Source organism: Caretta caretta, chromosome 10, assembly GCF_965140235.1.
Source record: "Caretta caretta isolate rCarCar2 chromosome 10, rCarCar1.hap1, whole genome shotgun sequence".
Lineage (NCBI taxonomy): Eukaryota > Metazoa > Chordata > Testudines > Cheloniidae > Caretta > Caretta caretta.
The window spans coordinates 49,501,196-49,526,446 of record NC_134215.1 but is presented as its reverse complement, the minus strand read 5'-3'; the positions used below and the strand labels follow the sequence as shown (position 1 = coordinate 49,526,446).

At 41.3% G+C, this 25,251-nt stretch overlaps 1 protein-coding gene across 13 annotated transcripts in view; it reads right to left on the bottom strand.

Annotated features, from left to right (window-relative positions):
* Positions 1–25,251, bottom strand: part of PEAK1 (pseudopodium enriched atypical kinase 1) — a 222,717-nt gene that overhangs the window by 93,930 nt on the left and 103,536 nt on the right. For 11 of the 13 annotated variants that reach the window (XM_075132975.1, XM_048866122.2, XM_048866120.2 and 8 more), the window contains one exon: positions 21,619–21,797. The exons of the other annotated variants lie outside the window; for them this stretch is intronic. The gene's annotated coding sequence lies outside the window, so the exon portion shown is untranslated. The remainder of the gene's footprint in view (positions 1–21,618; positions 21,798–25,251) is intronic. 13 annotated transcript variants of the gene reach the window in all.

Here is a 25,251-nt window from a genome sequence, read left to right as displayed (position 1 = left end):
GGTAGACCTGAGGGTCGGCCTTAGAGATGATCCTCCACCAAACAAAAGGAAACTATCAAACAAAAACCTAGGGGGGTACCTTTCACTGCCCCCCTCACTAGTGCAGGGTGTCATCTGGTTGGTTGCCATGGGGTGTCAGTCCTTCCCCGGGCAGGCACTCAGGTTTGGCTACTTCCCCTATGGGAAGGAGCACAGACTCTCACCCAGGAACAGCCTGTTGCCACTAGCCTGGCAGCAGCTTGTCCCTCTCTTACTCTCCTCCTGTGCTCTCCCCAGAGGAGGGGTTTTTAAAGGCCTCAGGCAGTCTTTAATTGGATTCAGGTGTCCATAATTGACCTGAGGTAACTCCTTCTCAGCTTGTAGGCAAAAGGACCTTTAACATTGTAGGGCTAATATATCAGCCTTCCAGGATCTTCCTGCAGCCGTCCAGCCTGACTTTGTCACACTGCACAGAGGTGGGAAATCACTGTATAGCTCCCCTCCGGGTCACAGACTCGGTGGTGAGGCTGCACCCAATCCTGACACAGCGCAAGGAGTGGGTCTGTCCCAGAAACAACCCAGGGCCCTGCACCTCTGTGCCAGGTGCACTAAGTATGGGTAGGCAGGCTCAGTAAGACAGGGACTTAGTGTGGAGGGATCCAGGTGTGGGTGAGAGGGTTCTGTGTGGAGCAATCTGGGTGCAGATCCAGCTGCTGTGGGGGGTGTGTGTGTGGGGGGAAGATCTGGATGGACAAGGGCTTGTTAGGGGGTTCTGGGTGCAACTGTAATGGGACTCTGCAAGGGGGTCCAGGTGAAGGTGGTTGGGGCTCAGCAGCGGGGTTCAGGTGTGGGGGGTTAGAGCTCGGCAGGGGGATCTGGGAGTGGGGGGGCTTAGTGGGAAGGTCCAGATGCTGAGGGAGTGAGGCTTGGTAGGGTGGGGATCCAGACAGCTCATCAGGGTGGTGCAGGGAGAGTGGGGCTTGTCAAGGGGGGTTTTGGGTGTGTGTATGGGGGGTTGAGGCTCAGTGGTATGAGGGGGTTGGGTGGACAGTGGAGCAGCTCCCTGTACAGAGACCCTTCCCCAGCAGCTGAGGAGCAATGGATGCAAGAAGTGCAGTTGGGAGTGGGAGGGGAGAAGGGGAAGAGTTTACAGAGCTTCCTACAGGTAGGGGAGAAATCTGGGAGTGGGTCTAACACAGCCCTGGCCTGTCCTCCCCAACACAGCTGGGACTAGCGGCTGAGCCCTGCCCAGGGTAGGAGCTACCAGCCAGGCCTTCCCCAGTCCCACCCACTGCCACACAGTGATTTATCTCTCTGCTGGCTGTCCTGGGCACGTGAAACATTACTGTTGGGGAGGGTCGCATGACCGCTTTTGGGGTTTTCCTTTGCTTCCCTGTTAGAAAGTTATTTTTCTGCAGGGAAGCAAAGAATTCTGCAGGGGACACAAATTCTGCACATACACAGTGGCACATAATTCCCCTAGGAGTATACCCAAAGACTAACAAATTTATTGCAAGAGATGCAGTAATGTGAAAATTTGATAACCTTGGTGGTGATTTGGAAGAAAAGGTTGATAAGCTGCACAGGGCATAGCAGGTAATGGCAACTTAGATACTGAATGGAGAATAGCCAGCTGAGCTGACTTTCTGAAGTTAAGACACCCATAGCTGCATGTACCAAAACCCTAGTGTTAGAAGTTCAGTGGTGCAGAAAAAAAAAGGGGGGGGGGAGGAGAATTATTCTGGATTTGATATATTGCATTTCTAGCATTGTATCCAAGGGCTACTGCTATTTTATTGAGTATTCAACAACCGCTAGAGCCATATATATCCCTGATTTGCCATCAGAAGTTCCTTTCCCTCTATCGGGTGGTGGTGTCCCTCATTAGGAACAAAGATTTACAGAGTCTAGATATCAGATTTTATAGAACCCACTGTGCTGTTTTAAGATTCTCCATTTATTCTAATCCATCTGAAAGAACATTTTTCTAGGTTGTTACTTCTGTATCAGAGATGGAAATATGCATAAGGCAAAGTCAGAGTTAAGAAGGATGTTAATAACACCGACCTCACAATATATTTCTGTTTGCTCTAACTCTAGTTATCTGAGAAATATATTACTGCTTGTATGTTACAGAAAGTGAGAAAAATTGGAAAACTATAGATTCCATGAATAAAAAGAAATTGTTCAGAACACATGAAACAATCCAGCCCTAATTAGAAACAGCTGGAGACAGTTCTCTTTTTAGTGATATTTGGATCAATAACCAAATACTGACTGTTGCACAGTTGCAGACACCAAGTATATGTAAATATCAATACCATTCACATGCTCTAGGTTAATTTTTGTACCAAATGGTGACATGAATAATAATGTACAATATTACCAGTTAAAAAAAAATCTTTACATCATATCAGTGGTACAAAGGATAATTTTTAGACAAGGATTACCTCTTATTCTACTCTATTGACATACCATTTCAACATTAGAAAAAATCGTTTTCACACAGCTCATTGATAATGCTTAACAGTTCAAAAATTAGAGTAAGCCTTCATGTTCCTTGCACAAATATAAATCCACTCAGTCCAATCCTTAAAGTTATGCATGTCCAAAGTTGTATTAATAACCTGATAGGTTCTGAAACTAAATGTTTATTTGCCCAACTTATTTTTTACAAAAGCATGCCAGTTGGAAGACTATTTTTGTACTTTTCACCATTTTACATAAAGTTACCCCAAGAAAAAAAAGACTGCTTTGCAAAAAGATTAAATTATTGAGGAAACTAGTGGGCTCTGGAAATATTATTATAAATAACAGACACTCAGCACATTTAATTCAGAATGTTTGGAAATCAAGAGTACTAATTTGTTAATATTGCATGGGAAAAAATAGTGACATGCCATCACCCGAGAATGGAATCTTCTATACACTTATTTCAAATTCACAAACTTCTAAGTATTTTAGTATGTATGTATAGGGGTATCATCTTACACTGTTAAGGGACTGGACAGGATATCTGTAATAGGTCTTTTTGTTCTCTAAATTTCTAAGGTTTATCTTGTTTACAGCAGAAGTGGCAGAACTATCCTGTTCTTGGGCTTAATCCCCCTGAGCTGTGATTTGTGCACCCATCCTGCTCATCTTGGATTCAGTTGTTACACTTAATTTCATTCATGAGATGACATTTTGAATATTAAGATGCATCCTCAAAAGACATACAAATCTATGAAAATATATAGAACTGATTTAGCAAATTTCTGCTATGCACTCTTTCCTTACTCTGAACTGGGGTATGTCCTCCTAAACCAGGGATGGGCAAACTTTTTGGCCCGAGGACCACATCGGGGTTGTGAAACGGTATAAAGGGTGGGGTAGGGTAGGCTGTGCCCCCCAAACAGCCTGGCCCCTGCCCCCTATCCGCCCCCTCCCACTTCCCACCCCGACTGCTCCCCTCTGAACCCCCCACCCATCCAACCCCCCCTGCTCCTTGTCCCCCCCCCACCCCATCCAACTGCCCCCTGTCTCCTGACTGCCCCCCGGGACCTCCTGCCCCATATCCAACCCCTCCTCCCCCCGCCCCTTTACCCTGCTGCTCAGAGCGGCAGGACAGGCTTATTGGAAAGCCTGGAAGGTGGGCGGGTGCAAGCTGTGCTGCCCGCGCAGCAGCATACCTCCAGAGGAGGGGAGACAGCGGGGGAGGGGCCATTCTCTGAAAACCAGCAATTATTTCGGGAACATTTATTGTGCCCAAAACCATTTGGTAAATCACAATCCTGTTCGCCTCAGAAACCTCTGCCACAACAATCCCCGCAGTTGATTTGCCAATGCCAAACTGGTTAGCCATGGACATATAACAGTCTAGGGTAGCCAACTTCCAAATGGCAATAGGAACATACTTCTGGATTGGCCTGGCCACCATCATGAGAGCATCTGGACTCTGGTGGATAGGGGCAAGCTGGTGCACAGGCCACCAGGAAAGCCTGCTTCTTCTTGCAAAAGTTCTGGACCCACTGCTGGTCATCTCTAATCCACACGATGATATGAGCCCATCAGTCTGTTTGTATTCCTGCTTCATTGTACAGGGGGGAAATTGGCAGCTATGGCAACAACAGGCATGAGCAGCATCAGCTGACTCACAGCTGGCATGTTAATATGCCTTCAGCAGTTCAAAAACTGCTAATGAAATGTCCACCAGCATCTTGCTGTGGACCAGCATCCTCCTGTGTCCCAAAATATATAAATCCATATTGGCTCTGGCTGCAGATAGTGTGCAGACACAAAATGGCTCAGCTGGATGGGTTCGCAGATTAAGCCCACCCAACACACTTCTGGTCAACTCCCACAGGGCTGACAGACAGTTCTCCCACAACCCACTATGGAGAAAGCCCCTGAGGGCTTCAGCTGGTGAGGCTGCTAGGAACCCTTCGGTATGATAGTACATGCCCATAGAAGCTGAAGCTGTGACATGAGTCTGGGTAGTGCAATATGGATGTGCCAGCACAGTTATGAAGCCTGAGTTTCCATTGAAGTGTGGACACTCAAACGCAGGGTTGGACAAATGAGTCCACAAGCCTGGGTCCCACTAAACCTGGGCATAGTGTGCTGGGCAGACATAGTCTTAGATGTTAACAAGAACAGCAGCAAATTCCAAGCAACATGTATAAAAGAGGAAGAACATACTAATAAGGCAAGTTGTTCCTTTTTCTCGCTTCTTGAAAAAGGGCACAACTAGAAACTGAATTCCTAGACAGCTTCAATGCTTATGACTTTCGGGTCTCCCCATGCAATGATCTCATGCTGCACTGACAAGAGGAAAAGTTTGTCAACAGTTTATATTAAGTGGCAGCTCTCAAAGCTTTCCTTCAGGTTTATTTCAGAATGTCTGCATCAAGCAAATATAATTTTTCTTTAAAACTGGTAAGAAAAGTTTTAGCAATGGTTACGGAAATGATAAGACACAACAAGCAGTGCATTTCTAAGTAATTACAGCCAGAACCTGGGTAGTGTTATAAAACTGTAGAGAATATCACCAATAATTTCTCCAGAAAAATCCGTGCAGGGAAGCTGATAATCTAAAAATCTAAAGAATTTCTGTGACGGATTTTCTGTTTGCTTTGTACTTTAATGGACACCATTCCTTACCCATTTAAATACTAAATAGCAAGTTAATTCCAATAATATTTATACATACACACTCTCTCTCTCTCTACTTTTCTGTTAGTGGGCTGAGTTTATAGACTATTTACTAAACCTCATGATAATTGGAATAGCCAGCTCTATCATCATAGAATTTCAACACTGATGAAATGGTAAACACAACTTTTGCTCTTAACTTGAAAGATTTCACTAAATGTCTTTATTATCAGAATATGAAAAGTAATTTAATAGAACATTGTACAATTTTAGGAAATACCCACATATCAGAGATTGATAAAATGTGTGAAGTAGTAAATCAACTGGCATGATCACAAATTAAACTGATTAACAATTATCTATTCATCCATCTGTAAAGTGCTCTAAGTATCTAGGTACTAATGTTAGTATTGACGTTATCACCATTAGGATGCCATTAAAATGAATGGGCAAAGATAAAATCTCAGTTGGTTCTATTGTTTCTATCTCATTATATATTCAAAAAGATAGATTAAATTGTAAAATTACCCTTGACAATAAGAAAAATTCAAACTCAAATGATAACTTGCATTCTGGAGAAAACCACAGGAAATCCATAGATCGTCAAAATTCATCTATTTTTTCCTCATATTTCTATTAGCTCAGGTCATAATGCACGAGATAAAAAGTTTACGGACTATAGCCATGTAATAAAAGTGTAATAATTTTCCAGAAATGCATACTTGCTGTGCCTTACTGCTAGTATGAAATGCAGTATATGCATAAAAATGGGGGGGGGGAGGGAAATCAGGCACAAGCCCTTACAGAACACTGACAACCAATCAGAAAGTTCTACTGTGCCTAAAGTTTCTGAAGTAATTTAATGATTTCAGAAAGATAACTAGATCACTTCATTATGAAAAAGGCTGCACAATATTGTTGAAAGTATCTTGGTTACAATGACGTTTGTGTTAAGGCAATGCTTGGCAGTTCTATTTTAATAGAACTCCTCAACATCATTTCTCCTCCTCAACATCATTTTTAGAAACGACAGCTTCCTGTTCTCTCACTTTCCTTTTAATATTAGCAAACATGCCAAACCAGAGGCATGTTTTATATAACTTCCTAAATGCCATTTCATAATTGGGAGAAGAAGGGAGTTAATATAACCTCTCTGATTTACAACTGGTGTCTGAAAACAACAGACACACTGTAGGCTGCAGCTCTGTTTTGTACGTCTGGATAACATGTTTCTATGACAACTGCATACACAACATTTTTTTCCATAACACAGTCATTCTCATGCTTTATACAAAATCACTGCTGCTTGCTGTAGTGTTGGGGGAGGGAAAATACCTTTTTCAGGCCTCAAATCGATCAATGATTCTCTTAATTAGCGGCATCTGAAGTAAGGGTTGAACAGTTTTTTCCCTGGAAATGCATCCCTTGCCAATAACACACTATGTAATAGGAGGTTGGGGAAGAATGAAATTCAGCTTGAAAGAAGTAAAATCTAATCAATATCAAACAAAATTCTTCTTTAAAAAATGAAAGTAAACAAGGTTTAGTATTCCAGGTTTAATACAATCGGTATTAAAGAAGGACGAATGTATAAAAAACAAACAAAAATGTATAAAAATGTATGTAATGTATAAAAATGTATAAAAAACAAACAAAAACCCAAGGCTTAGGAGCTCTAACTATTCATATACCTGCTAGCTGATCACTAAAAAAGTCTATTGCGAGAGAAAAATGGGAAGCTTTCCTGTCCTTATAAAATTTCTAAGTTGCCAACCTTGGAATTATACTAGTCTGATTCCTTGGGGGTGTGGTGGGGACGGAGAGAAATATTAGGAATAGATGGCCATTCAAAGAAAATACATAAAAGATCATTAATTTGGATCAAATGGTAGTTAAGCCTTCCTTCTAAAAGGAAAACCCAAGAGATACCTTTGCCTCTATCTCCTATTTCAGGATTGTGGTCTTCAACAGAGACCACCAATTGCTTTTAAGCACAGATTTTGTACCATTTCTAGCTGGCATGTCCTTATTGCTACAGAACACAATATTCTTCCTTAAAATCAGGAAGTTATGGAAATAATTTCTAAGTAAGGTTCATGACGACATCCCTTTTTAAAATGATTTTTTACAGGTTTTAGGAAGATAAAGGTTATCCGAAACAACCGTCATTTAACAATCTGGACTTCTTCAGTACGTAGAACTCTGACTCAAACCTATTCACACAATGTTCTGATGACATATTCGTCCTTCCATAAGAACATAAGAATGGCCATATTAGGTCAGACCAAAGGTCCATCCAGCCCAGTATCCTGTCTGCTGACAGTGGCCAATGCCAGGTGCCCCAGAAGGAGTGAATCTAACAGGTAATGATTCAGTGATCTCTCTCTTGCCATCCATCTCCACCCTCTGACAAACGGAGGCTAGGGACACCATTCCGTAACCATCCTGGCTAATAGCCATTAATGGACTTAACCTCCATGAATTTATCTAGTTCTCTTTTAAATCCTTTTATAGTCCTAGCCTTCACAACCTCCTCAGGCAAGGAGTTCCACAGGTTGACTGTGCGCTGTGTGAAGAACTTCCTTTTATTTGTTTTAAACCTGCTGCCTATTAATTTCATTTGGTGGCCCCTAGTTCTTATATTAGGGGAACAAGTAAATAACTTTTCCTTATTCACTTTCTCCACACCACTCATGATTTTATATACCTTTATCATATCCCCCCTTAGTCTCCTCTTTTCCAAGCTGAAAAGTCCCAGTCTCTTTAATTTCTCCTCATATGGGACCCGTTCCAAAGCCCTAATCATTTTAGTTACCCTTCTCTGAACCTTTTCTAATGCCAGTATATCTTTTTTGATATGAGACCACATCTGTATGCAGTATTCAAGATGTGGGCATACCATGGATTTATAGAAGGGCAATAAGATATTCTCCGCCTTATTCTCTATCCCGTTTTTAATGATTCCTAATATCCTGTTCGCTTTTTTGACTGCTGCTGCACACTCTGTGGACGTCTTCACAGAACTATACATGATGACTCCAAGATCTCTTTCCTGATTAGTTGTAGCTAAATTAACCCCCATCATATTGTATGTATAGTTGGGGTTATTTTTTTCAATGTGCATTACTTTACATTTATCCATATTAAATTTCATTTGCCATTTTGTTGCCCAATCACTTAGTTTTGTGAGATCTTTTTGAAGTTCTTCACAGTCTGCTTTGGTCTAATTATCTTGAGCAGTTTAGTATCGTCTGCAAACTTTGCCACCTGACTGTTTACCCCTTTCTCTAGATCATTTATGAATAAGTTGAATATGATTGGTCCTGGGACTGACCCTTGGGGAACACCACTAGTTATCCCTCTCCATTCTGAAAATTTGCTATTTTCCTACCCTTTGTTCCCTGTCTTTTAACTAGTTCTCAATCTATGAAAGGATCTTCCCTCTTATCCCATGACAACTTAATATACGTAAGCGCCTTCCAAATCCTTAATACTCATTAACTATATATTGTTTTCTGGAATCTCTTCCCAAAATATTGGCAAGTATCACATGATTAAAAAGCCCGGGCAGGAAGGTGCAGCAGGCAAACTGCAGAGAATACACATTAAAAAAACAAAACAAAACCAAAAAACTAGTGGGTTGTTTCCTCATTCATCCTTACCAAGTTTATGAAGTCTTGCTTAATGCACACAGTGCTAATTTATTACTTCTAATGAGCTATAAAACCTCAGAAAATGTACAACCAAAAAGTCAGAGACTATTAAACAGGGTGAGAACTGAAGATTATTGTGGAATTTGTATTTATTCTGTTGTGCTGAATTGCAATTTCAGAGAGACACTCAAAGCTAGCAATGGTTGCAACAAGAATGTGGGTGCCGAAGGGTCTGTTGTGGTGTACTTTTGGGAAGTCTGACTCTGTGTTCAATCCAGCTGTTCACAGGCAAGAAGTATTTATTATTATTATGAATTTAGTTCTACTATCCTCTTTTCAATTTTTTTTTTTTTTTTTTTTGGAACAAAGAGAAGATCAACCAACTTTTGAAAATAAAAACCAGTGTTTCCCCCCAAGTGAACAGTGAAATTTAAATCACTATTTGAGGACATAAAGACTACTGTCTTATCACAAAAAATAAACTTGTTAGTTTGATATGCAGCAGCATAGCACAATCTGGATGTAAAACACAGCGGCCTTTGGCTAGCACAGCAATACTACATGTTTTGAACCCTACAAAATCTATGAAAGGCTTTTTCCATTTTGTCTTGCCAATGTCTGTCCTGCTGATTTTAAGTTACATTTTCAGAGGCAGCCATTTCATCTGCATGGATTTAAAAGAAAGGAATCACCATCTTTCTCCTTATCTCTTTCTCCTTATGAGCATATATATGCTATATGATATGATATTTAACACAACTGTGAGAGGGCAGTTTTCATATATTCAACATAAAAACGAAATAATGGCTAGGTCACAGAGCAAGCCAGAGAAAGAATTAATAGCCCACTGTGGAAATGAATACAATTTATAATAGTACCCTTTCTAAATATTTCCTTTTTGTTATGACTTGATCTGACAATGTTTCCATTTATGAATCACATTCTTCAGGAGTTTATATCTCAGCTGGAAAAGTCTGTTTAGGGCGGAAAACTGGCAATCAAGGTCTCAGCTCATACTAATGACTTTTTTTTCAAAAACAAAATTTGAATTCAATCTGTTCAACTACTCTTCAGATAAAAGATGTAAAAAATTCTTGATTTTGACCATTGAGGTTAAAAAAATTAATCTATTTTTTCTATGTTAAAACAATATTTAGAATGTGGCAGAATTGGATATAAACCAAGAAATTAAGGCTGTTGTGGATATATATTGAAGTGTAAAGGGAAATGCACACATTTTTTCAACACCATCCAAAAAGTAGTTATTTGTATTTAAAAAAAGCAAAACAAAAAACTATTTAAAAGCCACCAGAAGTCAATGGACTTTAGAAGCTTTCAATACTAGGGAAAAAAAGCATCTCCTTTTTCCTTCTATCTTTTGAAGAAAGGATGGAGGGGACAGTACATTTGGGAGGCGGGGGGAGGAGAAGTTGAATTCCTAATTTCCCACCCAAACAACCTTGACAACAACTAACTATTATACCCCATGACAATATCTACCACTGCATCTAATGATGAAGTAGCACGTTTGCTTGATGTTTCTGCTAAAATGTTAACTGCTAAATACACCTCCACCCTGATATAACACTCTCCTTGGGAGCCAAAAAATCTTACCGCGTTATAGGTAAAACTGCCTTATATCGAATTTGCTTTAATCCATCGGAGTGCGCAACCCCCCCCTCCCCAGGAGCACTGCTTTACAGCGTTATCTCCGAATTCATGTTATATCGGGTAGCGTTATATCGGGGTAGAGGTGTAATTAACATTAGGCTTCACAGCCAACATCCCATTCAGATGAATTAGGCATTTCATACATCTAAAAGCTACTGTTTCTGTCTGCAGATTCAAGTAGAACATCATTGCATTGGTTGACATTTGTTTCATATTTTGAAGGTTTTCCTCACAACTGTAGGGCTAGAAACTATATTTTAAAATGTAATCTTAAATCTAGAGTACAATTATGCAGGAAATTTTAAAAAGGACATTATGTTGCTACTAATGAAGCCACAATCACATTTTACACAGGGTTCCTAGTTTTATTTATTTTTTATGCACTGGTAATAACCTTTCCTTTTCTGCAACTTAGGAATTGCTACTTATGAATTGAGCGGATGTCAGACATGATGGTGCATAAAATAAGTAGGCTATTGTAAAGGTCAGCCTATATGACTTCTAAAATTTTCAGATAATGTAAGAAAAAAAAAAGTTATGCTGTATTCTCCCTTTCTTCTCCTGAAGTGTCACAGCATGGTGGTTTGCACACTTTCACAGAACTGTCTCCTATTAAGACCCTAACATGGACTGTATTTCAGAAATAAACAAAAGGGTCTTCTGGCTTTTCTTTCATAGCACAGCACCATTTATGGCCGAAATAGCCTCTTATCTCTTCTTCACCAAGCACGTACCCTGCTCTCCTCCGCAAATTCCTCCTTAAACTCAACTTCCATTATGCAGCTTTGCAATTAATCTTATTGTCTTATATAGCAGTTCCACTGAGATTGAAGATGCCATGTAAATGTAAAATCATGAGAGAAAGAGAAAAAGAGAGAAAAAGAAAGGTCTGACAAGTAGCTATGACTGTTCCTTCTCATCCTGAAAAAAGTCTACTGTAAGGCCATCAACGATCCTCCACATAAAAACAGAACTATATATACACACACACACATATATATACACACACACAGTAAATATTTTAAAAAAGCTTTTTCGGTCAAATCAGATTCTGCTTCAGCACCAGCATGTTTTATGTGTTCCTTCCTCATTCTATTGCCAAGTCAAAGAGAGGAAACAAAAGCTGGGGTTGTTTCCAGGAGAAAAATGCACTGCAGGAATCTATGGCAGTTTCCTCTCATGTTCACAAACCAACACTTCTGTATGAGGATTCACATAATACATAGGTGTCAAATGGTTAATCTTCAATATATACAGAGGAGAGCATCCCTGGGACAAAAGAGAAAAAAAGGTTTGTGCATCTAGGATTGCTAATACTTGCAAAATGGCTATCTCCATGGATATATAATTGCGTAGATGGAGAACAAATCAGTTTGTCCAATAAAGGCGTTGCCCGGCGATCTACAACCTTTCTTTGTTACTGAGAAGGTGGTGGTTTTCCTCCTCTTAATAGATCATTTTCCCTTATTCTGGTCTTCCTTCCTGATGATAAATTAACTTTTATTATTCTAACCGATTGAACATTAATTTAGAAGCTTTATTAGTCATTTAGATTTTACTCAGTGACTTCAAGCGGAAAAAATGTTTTCTCAAGCCGAGAGAGAACCCTCCCATACAACATGTTCCCTGAGCCAAGAGAACCCGCCCATACAACATCCTCCAGCTGTTCTCAAATAGGGAAAGAATTTGCCCATGTGGCATCCTTAGGCACGTCCCACCAAAGTCAGCCCAGAGTCTGTCTAGCTGAGAGGGAACCTCTCCAAACGGCAACCCCTGGCTCTTCTCTACTCAAGGGAGATCGCCTCCCATGCAGCTTCATCCAGCACTTCCTGAGCCAAAACAATCCCTCTTTATACAGCCTGGTAGGGTCTTCCTGAGCCAAGAGACAATGCTCTCACAATGCATCCTCTGGCTAGTCTTGTTCCACCACCACAGTTATTAACTTTTATTACTAAAGAAAAAGCTAATTTGCGTGCAGATACAAGCTACCAGAATGATTTTTCCCCCAGCTAAAGTCCTTCACAATCAAATGCATTTTTAAATGCCTACACAATGCAAGCTTAAAATCATAGAATCATAGAATATCAGGGTTGGAAGGGACCTCAGGAGGTTATCTAGTCCAACCCCCTGCTCAAAAGCAGGACCCATCGCCAATTAAATCATCCCAGCCAGGGCTTTGTCAAGCCTGACCTCAAAAACTTCTAAGGAAGGAGATTCCACCACCTCCCTAGGCAACGCATTCTAGCGTTTCACCACCCTCCTAGTGAAAAAGTTTTTCCTAATATCCAACCTAAACCTCCCCCACTGCAACCTGAAATACAATGGTTGAACTGCAGGCAGCAATGGCACAACAGAGACAAAGAAATAGGCTCCTCTGATGGCTAGAATGCTTCAAGTCCTTTACTTTGTTACTCTGACATACCTTCAGTTACAGACTCAAGTGTGCATTCACATGCTCTCTTGCTCAATAAAACATGTCAGTGTGGTCCTTTTTTCTTTTTTTTAAGAGGAAAATACATGTGGGCTTGTGATTTACATTATCATAACCTCCCACTCTGATATTTTTGGGGACATACTATATTTTAATATGGCTTCCAAAATTAATAAGCGCTCTAATTTGCCATAGTTCTACACTTTGGGTAATGAGGGTATTAAAAGTTGAACTGGTTTCTCATCTTGCTCTTTTTAGAAGTGCAAGTTAAACAAAAGTTAACCTTTATAAAGATCTGCAAAAAGAGAAGAGGCAAAAAGAAAGAGGAGCTGAGGCACCAGATGGGGAAAGGACAGGAAATATTTTTTTAAAAAAATTCTTTCCATTAAAAGGAGAAATGACTTACACCTTATTCCTTTCTGAGCGACAGTTAGCATATGTGCAGACCAATGGGAACGTCATACACAAAATATAAAGTACACATTTTGGAAGGGAGTTCAAAGACAGCCACAGACTCATGAACTCCAAGAGGCTCTCCTACTTTTCAAAATAAACAAATACATACATACATCCAAGTTCTGAACTAGAGAACTTTTTTAACAAACAGAGGAAACCAGTTAGGGAAAGGCCTCTGTGAACTGTTGGGCCGATGCATCATTTGGTCAAAGCCATTAAATTTACTGTGGAATTTTCCAAAGTGGACAGCGCTGGCTAATTCTTGTTCTCCGTCACCAAAGGGAGCTTTACCATTAATTTCAATGGAAACAATTACAATTAATGTGAAGGATTTTTGAAAAATCCCACCCTCTGGGCTTGTCTATGAAGTACATGAGTCCACACCCGTGGGGTGTACATTCCAATAAGCACCAGTTCACGTACACTAACTGGTTAGTATAAACCCCACTGGCACACAAAGTTCCACAGTGAATATTAATGTAGTCCAGTTTCAAAAAGTACTACATTAACATGCACTCGGGAACTTTAAACCTGCACTAGCAGGGTCTACATGGGCTAGTTAGTGTATGACATGCTGCTGCACATTAGATTTTACACTCCACTGATGCAGACTAACGCACCATGTAGACAAGGCCTTAAACTACAAAATTCAGAGAAAGTATGAAGAGACTGCACTGTGGCAACCCTGCAAACTCTCCCACTGCAGTTTCAACTCACTCAGCCAATGAATGATGCATGGGTGCAGTGAGCACCTGTGTCTGACTAGGCAAGGGAGCACAACAATCTTTGTAAGACTCAGAAATGCAGGTTCCAATTAGTCTATTGGAATCAAAATGAGATTCTAGTAGATCTTTTCCCCTTAAAAAATAGAACAGAAAAAGGAGGGACACTCTAACTTCTAGGGTCCTGTGCAAATAAAAAGCATTTATTGCACTATGAATATTTAACCGCACCCGTATCTTCCTTTCAAACCAGGTTAAATCGGTCCAAATCACTTTATAGTGGAATAGTGCAACTGTACATCAGTGTAGCCACACTGGTGCAAAATCCCCAGCACAGACAAGCCATACATTATGGATGACTTTATTCTGGGTGAATGACCAAAATAAGGAAGTATGAGCAGGAAAGCAAAGCTAACCTGGGTTGAGATGACTGCCACTAAAAAAAAAAGTCACTCTTCAGGACAATATGGAATGGGAATAATACTAAGCTGTTCAAAAGAAGGTCTGCACAAGGCTTTGAGAACCGAATAAAAGCTCCAAGAAGGAGAGGGATCATCTGAGAAACCTAAGATGAGGTTGTCTTTTTCACATTACCTTGGAAAATTGAAAGACTTTCACTTTTTGGTCCCTGGTTCAAAACTCACCCAGTTTGACAGAGATAAAGACATTACAATATGCCAGCTGTTTGGTGGCGTCCAGTATAATAAGTTAGTAGCGTCAGTCCATTTGTGAAAAGAGTTAGAGAAGATGTGAGATAATCAGATTTCTCATGCTCTGCTTATATATTTATTAACTGTAAACAGCAGTTTCTGCAAGAATTTGCCATACTGTGAATTCTATAAATACTTCTATTGTCAGTTGCCTTGCATATTTGTGGGTTCTTTCTGTGTGCTTTCCCAATACTGCACAGATAGTTGGTTCAGCAGACCTTGATAGTATTACCCAGTGTGATTAAGTAAGTGCTGGAGGCTGAAATGTTGTCGCCTCAGTAGCACTGCTTAGGCACTTCTGTCCTTGAAGCTTCAATGTTAATACTAGACAGAGCAGCATGTGAGTTCAGCAGACTTCGATGTTACTCAAAGAAAGACCACAGGCACAGCTCATTAACAAAGACACTTGGCCAGGTTTATTGCCCTCAAGACACAGTCCTAGAGCCCTGGCTTTGTGGTTACAGGTACACTAATATGACTGCCCTGTGGCAAGGAACGGCTCAGTCAGTGGTGGAACTTTCCACTGCCCCCTTGGCCAAACAAAGAATTAACGCAAAGTATCCCAACTTTTATAGGCTGAGACAAACAACTTAACATACACTACTTACACGCCACCTTATGTAAATCATTACATCTTTTTGTTACCTCTCCTTGTTGCTTATATCTTTGAAAAAACATCCCTATTCATTATTTTATCAGACCATCTTATCTTGTACTAGATGAGGGTGTATCTGTACTAGCTGGAATATATTTATGTAAATTGTGCCTAGTACACTAGTAACAACTTTGCCAAGTTCACGTACTAAATAGTGAAATTGTAAGCATCTACTTTAATACATGGTGTGACTTTTGTTCACAACTTCTGGTTCAGGCCTCAGAGCTTGCACCAGGCCCTGTACTCCAGACTCCCTCTACAACTTCAACCTTGCTTTGTATACTTTAGGACACCACAACAAATAACTAAAGATTCACAAAAAAGCTAATACCTGTGCATGACTAATGGGAACAGGAAAGCCAAAAGATAATCCTCCCAATGTTAATAGAAAAATGAAAATATTCTTTGTACATTTTCTGAAATGTACAAATTGTCTGTTCATATGACTGAAGGAGGGCAGTGATTGGAAGATATTTGAGAACTGTTTATGAACACAAACAGCCAAGTTCTTCTTCCTCCAAAGAACTACATTTAGAATTTTATCTGTATTGGAATAACATTTAAGAGACAAACTTATTATGTTTTTGTATTATTGTCCAGCACATATGTTTGATATAAAGTAGTCTTTGAGACAGCTGTAATCATAGTTAATATTTTAGGCATATTTTAGATACATCAAGTGTAACAATGAGAGACAAGGAGTGAAAGCAGGAAGAACAGGATAAAAAAAGATAGGAAGTCAAATGGAAAGGAACAAGAAGGAAAGGAGATAATAAGAGGGAGGACTTATCATAGGAGGTGATGCTCAAATTGGGGAAAGAAGGGAGAGGGAAAGAAAATTACAATGAAACAGGGTGAGGAGGGGAAAACAGGAGGTGAAGAGAGAAAAATACAGTGTGTTCATATTCCTTTCCATAGCTTCCATGTTTTTTGGATTGTGTTATTGAAAGAGTCTTAAAGAGTTATTAGTGAAATAAATGGAAATAGGAACAAAAAATGCACATGTGGCTACTATTATACAGTCTTTTCATTAGATGTAGTTAGTAGAAAGCCATAGTTACTTACAGGATAAGATCAAGCCTTTATCTTCATTTTCCTATTCCAAAGGAGGAAGAAAAATGAGCAAAAAAATGGGTTTTTTTATAAGCCACAAACTTGGGCCTGGTCTACACTATGAGTTTATATTGGATTTAGCAGCGTTAAAACCAAATTAACCCTGCACCCATCCACACAACGAAGCCATTTTTCGACATAAAGGGCTCTTAAAACCGATTTCTGTACTCCTCCCCAACGAGGGGATTAGCGCTGAAATCGACATCACCGTTCAAATTAGGGTTAGTGTGGACGCAATTAGAAGGTATTGGCCTCCGGGAGCTATCCCACAGTGCACCATTGTGACTGCTCTGGACAGCACTCTGAACTCGGATGCTCTGGCCAGGTGTACAGGAAAAGCCCCGGGAACTTTTGAATCTCATTTCCTGTTTGGCCAGGTGAGCTCATCAGCACAGGTGACCATGCAGTCCCAGAATCGAAAAAGAGCTCCAGCATGGACTGAACGGGAGGTACTGGATCTGTTTGCTGTATGGGGAGAGGAATTCGTGCTATCAGAACTACGTTCCAGAAGACGAAATGACAAAACATTTCAAAAAAATCTCAGAGGCCTGAGGGACAGAGGCTACATCAGGGATGCAACACAGTGCTGCATGAAACTTAAGGAGCTCAGACAAGCATACCAAAAAACCAAAGAATCAAACGGACGCTCTGGGACAGAGCCCCAGACATGCCGCTTCTACGCTGAGCTGCATGCAATTCTTGAGGGGGGGAGGTGTGTGTCGTCACCATCACTACCCTACCCCTGTCCGTGGACTCCGATGATGGGGTACTCTCCACCATGCCTGAGGATTTTGCGGACGGGGAAGATGAGGAGGAGGAGGACGAGCTTGAGGAGAGCACACAGCACACCGTTCTCCCCGACAGCCAGGATCTTTTTATCACCCTGACTGAAATACCCTCCCAACCCAACGAAGCCAGAGAAGGGACCTCTGGTGAGTGTACCTTTTAAAATATAATACATGTTATAAAAGCAAGCGTTTTTTAATGATTAAGTAGCCCTGAGGACTTGGGATGCATTCGTGGCCAGTACAGCTACTGGAAAAGTCTGTCAACTTGTCTGGGGATGGAGCGGAAATCCTCCAGGGACATCTACATGAAGCTCTCCTGGAGGTACTCTAAAAGCCTTTGCAGAAGGTTTCTGGGGAGAGCAGCCTTATTCCGTCCTCCATGGTAGGACACTTTACCACGCCATGCTAGTAGCAAGTAATCTGGTATCATTGCATGAAAAAGCTTGGCAGCGTATGGTCCTGGTGTTTGCTGGCATTCAAGCAACATCTATTCTTTATCTCTCTGAGTTATCCTCAGGAGAGTGATATCATTCATGGTAACCTGGTTGAAATAGGGGAATTTGATTAAGGGGACATTCAGTGGTGCCCATTCCTGCTGGGCCATTTGCCTGTGGCTGAAAAGAAATCCACCCCGCAGTTGGCCATGCGGTGGGGGGCGGGGGCCATTGGAGCTGAGCTGTTCACGTTTGGCTAGCAGGGATCTTCCCTGATACCAGCCAGGCGGAGGGGGAGAGGAAAAGCGATTGGATGAGGGGAGGGGGTTAGTTTGGTTTCTGCTGCTGCACGTTAACAGGAAAACTGCAGAACTAAATGGCCAACTCAACGGGCTTTGCTTGGTATGGGAAAGGAGGGGGCTGCTGTTATAAAGGCTGCAGAAGCTGAAAGACTATGGCTTACCATGGCCGCCTGCAAGCCAAATTCTCTTGCCCAGCTCTGCTTGTGTGATCTCTAACACCAAAGCTGCAGGCACTCAATACAAAATGCAAAATGCGACCTTGTACCAAAATCACATGTGCTATGTAATGTGAATAGTGTTGTTCATCGTGAAAGAATATAGCCATTGTTCTGTAAAATGTATCTTTTTAAATACTTCACTCCCTTTTTTAACTCCAGCAGCTGCAAATGTTTCAAGCCTCCCTCCTCCGTCCCAAAGGCTATCTCAGATAAGGCAGCAAAAAAAACCACATGCGCGAGGACATGTTCTCTGAGCTCATGCAGTCGTCCGGCACTGACAGAGTTGTGTGGAGGGACACAACAGCAGAGTACAGGACGGTGGCCGATAAACATGAGGAGAGGTGGCGGCAGGAAGAGGAGGTATGAGGCAATGCTGGGGCTGCTGCGGGATCAAACGGGCATGCTCCGGCGTCTGGTGGAGGTTCATGAACGACAGCAGGATCACAGACTGCCGCTGCAGCCCCTGTTTAACCACCCTCCCTCCTCCCCAAGTTCCATAGCCTCCTCACCCAGACGCCCAAGAATGCGGGGTGGGAGGCTCCGGGAACCCAACCACTACACTCCAGTGGACAGCCCAAGCAACAGAAGGCTGGCATTCAACAAGTTTTAAAGTGGCCTTTTCCTTCCCTCCTACCACACCCCACCCGGGCTACACTGCGAGTTATTTCCCTATTTTTATAATCAATTAATAAATACATGTTTTTTGAATGATAGTGACTTTATTTCCTTTGCAAGCAAGCTGTGATCGAGGGCGGGTGGCTTACAGGGAATTAGAGTCAACCAAGGGGGTGGGTTTTCATCAAGGAGAAACAAACAGAAGTGTCACACATTACCCTGGCCAGTCATGAAACTGGTTTTCAAAGCTTCTCTGATGCGTACCACTTCCTGCTGTGCTCTTCTAACTGCCTCGGTGTCTGGCTGCGCGTATTCAGCGGCCAGGCGATTTGCATCAACCTCCCACGCCACCATAAATGTCTCCCCCTTACTCTCACGGAGATTGTGGAACACACAGCAAGCAGCAATAACAATGGGAATATTGGTTTTGCGGAGGTCTGAGCGAGTCAGTAAACTGCGCCAGTGACACTTTAAATGTCCAAATGCACACTCTACCACCATTCTGCACTTGCTCGGCCTATAGTTGAACAGCTCCTGACTACTATCCAGGGTGCCTGTGTATGGCTTCATGAGCCAGGGCATTAAGGGGTAAGCTGGGTCCCCAAGGATAACTATAGGCATTTCAACATCCCCAACAGTTATTTTCTGGTCTGGGAAGTAAATCCCTTCCTGCAGCCATTTAAACAGACCAGCGTTCCTGAAGGTGTGAGTGTCATTAACCTTTCCCGGCCATCCCACGTTAATGTTGGTGAAATGTCCCTTGTGATCCACCAGTGCTTGCAGCACCATTGAAAAGTACCCCTTGCGGTTTATGTACTGGCTGCCCTGGTGGTCCGGTCCCAAGATAGGGATATGCGTTCCATCTATAGCCCCACCACAGTTAGGGAATCCCACTGCAGCAAAGCCATCCACTATGACCTGCACATTTCCCAGAGCCACTACTTTGATAGCAGCAGCTCAATGATTGTGTTGGCTACTTGCAAAACAGCAACCTCCACAGTAGATTTGCCACTCTAAATTGATTACTGACTGACCGGTTGCTGTCTGGCGTTGCAAGCTTCCACAGGGTATTGCCACTCGCTTGTGAACTGTGAGGGCTGCTCTCATCTTGGTATTCTTGTGCTTCAGGGCAGGGGAAAGCAAGTCACCAAGTTCCATGAAAGTGCCCTTCCGCATGCGAAAGTTTCGGAGCCACTGGGAATCATCCCAGACCTGCAACACTATGCAGTCCCACCACTCTGTGCTTGTTTCCCGGGCCCAGAATCAGCGTTCCATGGCATGAGTCTGCCCCATTACACCATGATCTCCGAATTGCGGGGGAACGCAGTTTTAGAGAAAAGTGTGTTCGTGTCCTCATCACCGTGCTGCCGTCGCCTCCTCACCTGGTTTTTCAGGTACTGGTTCTGCATACACTGCACGATAATGCGTGAGGTATTTACAATGGCCATAACTGCTGTGGTGAGCTGAATGGGCTCCATGCTTGCTGTGCTCTGGCTTCTGCTCCTGCTCGGGCAATCCACGGAAAAGGGCGCAAAACGATTGTTTGCCTTTGCTCTGGTGGAGGGAGGGGCGACTGCCCACATGGCTAACAGGGTTGGCTTACAGGGGGTGGCTTTGCGAGAAACAGAATGGCCCCCTCAAGGATAGAACTCAAAACCTCAAGGATAGAACTCAAAACTGGGTTTAGCAGGCCGTTGATTTCATGGAGGGAGGGAGGGAGGAGAAAATGAATACAAAACAAATCTGGTCTATTTCTTGTTTTGATCCATTTCATCTATCTTTATACATCTTGCTGGCAGCAGACCGTGCAGTACGACCGCTAGCCATCGTCATCTCCTGGGTGCTCGGCAGAAGACGGTGCAGTATGACTGCTGGCCATCGTCTTCTGCTGGCTGCTGATTAAAAGAGAGTGCACTGCCGGTAGGACTGAATCGCCATGAGACGAAACTTAAAAGGGAAATGACCTGGCTGCGTCACTCCCATGTTTGCCCAGGCGCCCCGACCTCATCGAGGTCAGTTAAAAGAGCACCCTGGACTACGTTGATGATGGCTACCAGTCATACTGCACTGTCTGCTGCCAAAAGGCAATAAACTGCTGCTGTGTAGCAATGCAGTACCGCGTCTGCCAGCACCCAGGAGACATACAGTGATGGCTAACTGAGCGGGCTCCATGCTTGCCGTGGTATGGCGTCTGCACAGGTAACTCAAGAAAAAAGGCGCAAAACGATTGTCTGCCCTTGCTTTCATGGAGGGAGGGAGGGAAGGGGGGGCCTGACAAAATGTACCCAGAACCATCTACGACAATGTTTTAGCCCCATCAGGCATTGGGATTTCTACCCAGAATTCAAATGGGTGGCGGAGACTGCGCACAGTGCAACACTCCGGAAGTCGACAGTTGCCTCGATACTGTGGACACACTCCGCCGACTACACGCACTTAGAGCATTTGTGTGGGGACACACAATCGACTGTATAAAAACGCTTTCTACAAAACCGACTTCTATAAATTCAACCTGATTTCGTAGTGTAGACAAGGCCTTAAACAGATATAAAAGCTAAAACTGCAAACTTCATTGGAATACATGCAAGTTGTAAAATTACAGATTTATCCAGAATTTAGCTGTTGTAAGATTACTATATTTAAACCGAACTGGTTTAAGAAGAAAATCCTTTACAATCTGTACAAGTTATCTTAGGGGCTACACCAGAGAAATAAAATGATGGAAGAATTAAGGTTACCATTTAGGTCTGAAGCATTTCATCCATTTCGGTGCCAAAAGTGGCTTTGTGAAACCTTCTGTAGCAGCTGGCACTAAATCCCTTTGCAAATTCAAAGCACTTCCAATTTATCCAAGACAGATTTCCTTCTTCTTTTCACCCCCTTTTCCTTGCAACTACAGATCAGACAGCAATGTTTTCTGCAAAAGAAAGATGAAATGGTAACTCTGCTGTAGCTTAAATAAGTTTCAAATATGATCTAATACATTTTCCCTTCCCCTTGCACCCTCCGTGTCTTTCATATTCTGCAATGAATACTTGAATGGAGACCTCCACTTAATCTTATTCATTTGGAATTGGCTTCTCTTTCCGAGGTGTAAGGCCTGAACAGATTTTTGGATAGGGCTATACAACTCTCCCCATACTACACCCTAGTATCAAATGACAACCAAGAATAAGAATAGCACTTGGGCAGTTGTTGCTTTATGGTTTTCTAATTTGCTTTAGTTTCCTTTCTGAAGGCTGCTTAATCATGCACAGGCCTTCGTTTTATCAGACAAATCAGATCATTGTAATATTTAATTTTTCCATTACCAAAAACACAAAAACAAAAAACACAGCCAAAACACTTAATTTTGAAATATTTTTACTAAGTTTGAGTTATAAATTGTGAACAAATTTTTAAACTTTTTTTGGGGTAATTTATACCACAGAACTAAATTTAGGAAAAACAGTTCTACACAATTGGTATTATCAGGTGTACAGAGATACAGTATTCATTTAAATGTATATTTTTAAAAAACAGACCACAGATTAACCTAGTAAGTTAACTAATCTACTTATTAATAGTTCGTTTGAACTACTGTTCGCTTCCAAATGTGTGTCTATGCATTACTATTTCATTTTCACTTGCCTATACACTATATAAAATGCAGTGCCTAATCAGGAAAGCTGGACTGCTCCTTCCCCTGCTACAAACCAAACAAGATTAGAGAAAATATGTTTGTGTTTATGGACTCCCAAGCGTGAAGGTACTTAAAAACAAGTTTCATCAGTCAGACAACTGTTGAACATGGAAGATTCCTGGGGTGGTGTAAAGGGATCATTTTCTCCTCTCAGTTCCTTTCTTGATCTCCCCCCAACTCTTCTAATAGGGGAATGCAGTAATTTCCAATTCTGGGTACACAAACCAGTAATGGTTCTTCAGGTGGTGCAGCTGGAACACTAAGTACTCTCTAATTATGAACTTCTTTTGGGGATCCTAAATGCACTGGTGCTGCCTGTCTTTCGTTCACCTGCACCTGCTATAAACTCAGAGAGGAAGATGAAGTCCGAACCCCAGTCTTGCAACAAGACAGCTGACAAGTCAAGGAGAAAGGTAGAGTATTGGTTCTGATCTTTAGGTAGGAGGTAATTAGAGACTTTGGCAATGTGGTGTCAGTGTAGCACACAGAGTGGAAGCCAGACTGGAGAGGTTCTAGAATGGAACTGGAGGAGAGGAACTCCAGAAAGTGATTGTAGACAGTGCATTCAGTGAGCTTTTGGATGAAAGAGGGAAGAGATAGTAGTTGGAGTCAAGTGAGGTCAAGGATAAGTGATGGTTTTAAAGAGGAGAAAGACTAAAGCATGCTTATCTTGAGAGGAGAAAAAGCCAAAACAGAATTAAGCAACAAAGGGAGTTTTGGATTTAACATTTGTAGAATCCTACCTTATGTCCAAGGAGAGGAAATAATCAGCAGACAAAATGGAAAGAGGCAGGAGGAATTTACAGAAGCTAATAAATTTATTTAATAAATATAGCATACTTAGCACTTATTTAGCGCTTTTAATTGTCAGACTGTTATACGAACATTAAGTATTCCTTGTGAAATGTATGCGGAAAATTTTATCACTATTTTACAGATGGAGTTATTGAGGTGACAATATTAAGTGACTTTTCCAAAGCCACAGGAGAACACTATCATTGTCAAAACAGGAACTGATACTTCGGTGCTCTTGACATCTCGTCCTGTTCTCAGATGAGAAGGTCACAATGCCTATGTGTGTCAAAGCAGAGGAGATGGAGGCAAAGTTGAAAATAGCAGTCTTGCAAACCCTACATGTTAAAAAACGAAACGACAAAAACATGAGGCACAGCTCCACCCCAAAAATCGTAAGTTTGACTTTAAAATCATGAATTTTTTTTAAAAAAAACCCCATAAGTGTGTGTGTGGGGGGGTGAGATTTGTCTTCTGTCTTTTGACCTTTTACGGTGCTCTCGGCTCACATTTTCAAGCTTTCCCTCCACAACCACAAGGTCTAGAAAATTACTTGGTTTTAAATGAAAGCCAAGGTTCTGTTGAAGTCCTGTTGTAGTTGCACAGCCAATGGGACACTGCTAATGAAAGTAATGGTTGCAGAATTGGATAGTGTGTGGAAGATATGAAATGGGAACTGAAACATGAAAATTGAAGCCCAAAATTGTGATTTCAGTAGGAAAGATTTTGTGCATCAAAAAACTGCGATTTAAAGTTGAGCTGCTGAGTATCAAAATATCAAAGGGAAAGTTACCAAAATTTGTCTGTAGAACACTAACTGTCCCTCTATGACTGGTGATTTCCTATCATTTCTAGTTCCAACTTTTTGCCAGGTCTCATAGTTATCTAACTGCACCTCATAACCCTTCTGGTCTCTCTGGGCACACCCTTTGAACATAAGAATGGCAATACTGGGTCAAACCAATGGTCCATCTAGCCCAGTATTCTGTCTTCCAGCACTTATAGCAATTAAATCACAGCTTTAACAGAACTGTTAAACAATAATAGAATACCAATTTAAGTTTATTATAAATATTTTTGGATGTTTTTCTATATTTTCAAATATATTTATTTCAGTTACAACACAGGAATACAAAGCATATAGTGCTCATTTTATTTTATTTTTTATTACAAATACTTGCACTGTAAAAAAGAAATAGTATTTTTCAATTCACCTCATACAAGTCCACTCGGTCCTATTTCTTATTCAGCCAATCACTGAGACAAACAAGTTTGTTTACATTTATGGGAGATAATGCTGCCCGGTTCTTATTTACGACACCAGAAAGTGAGACCAGGTGTACGCATGGCACTGTTGTAGCCAGTGTTGCAAGATATTTATGTGCCAGATATGTTAAATATTTGTATGCCCCTTCAAGCTTCAACTTGTAGGCTTTAAAGTTTTACATTGTTTTATTTTTGAGCGCAGTTATGTAAAAAAAAATTTCTACATTTGTAAGTTGTACTTTCACAATAAAGAGATCACACTACAGTAATTTTATGAGGCAAATTGAAAAATACTAGTTTTTATCTCTTTTAGAATGCAAATATTTATAATTAAAAATAATATAAAATGAGCACTGTATATTTTGTATTCTGTTTTGTGATTAAAATCAATATATTTAAAAAAATGTAGAAAAACATTCAAAAATATAATACATTTAAGTTGGTATATTATTATTGTTTAATCATGCAATTAAAACTGCAATTAATTGACAGACCTACTCTTTAACTATACCACCAACTCTGCCAGCTCATTTCTAAAGCTTTCCTTCTTTTCCAGAGGTGTGTCTTGTTGGGAGCATTTGCTGACATCACACATATAACCCTACTCTCTATCATCAACCATACTGCTATT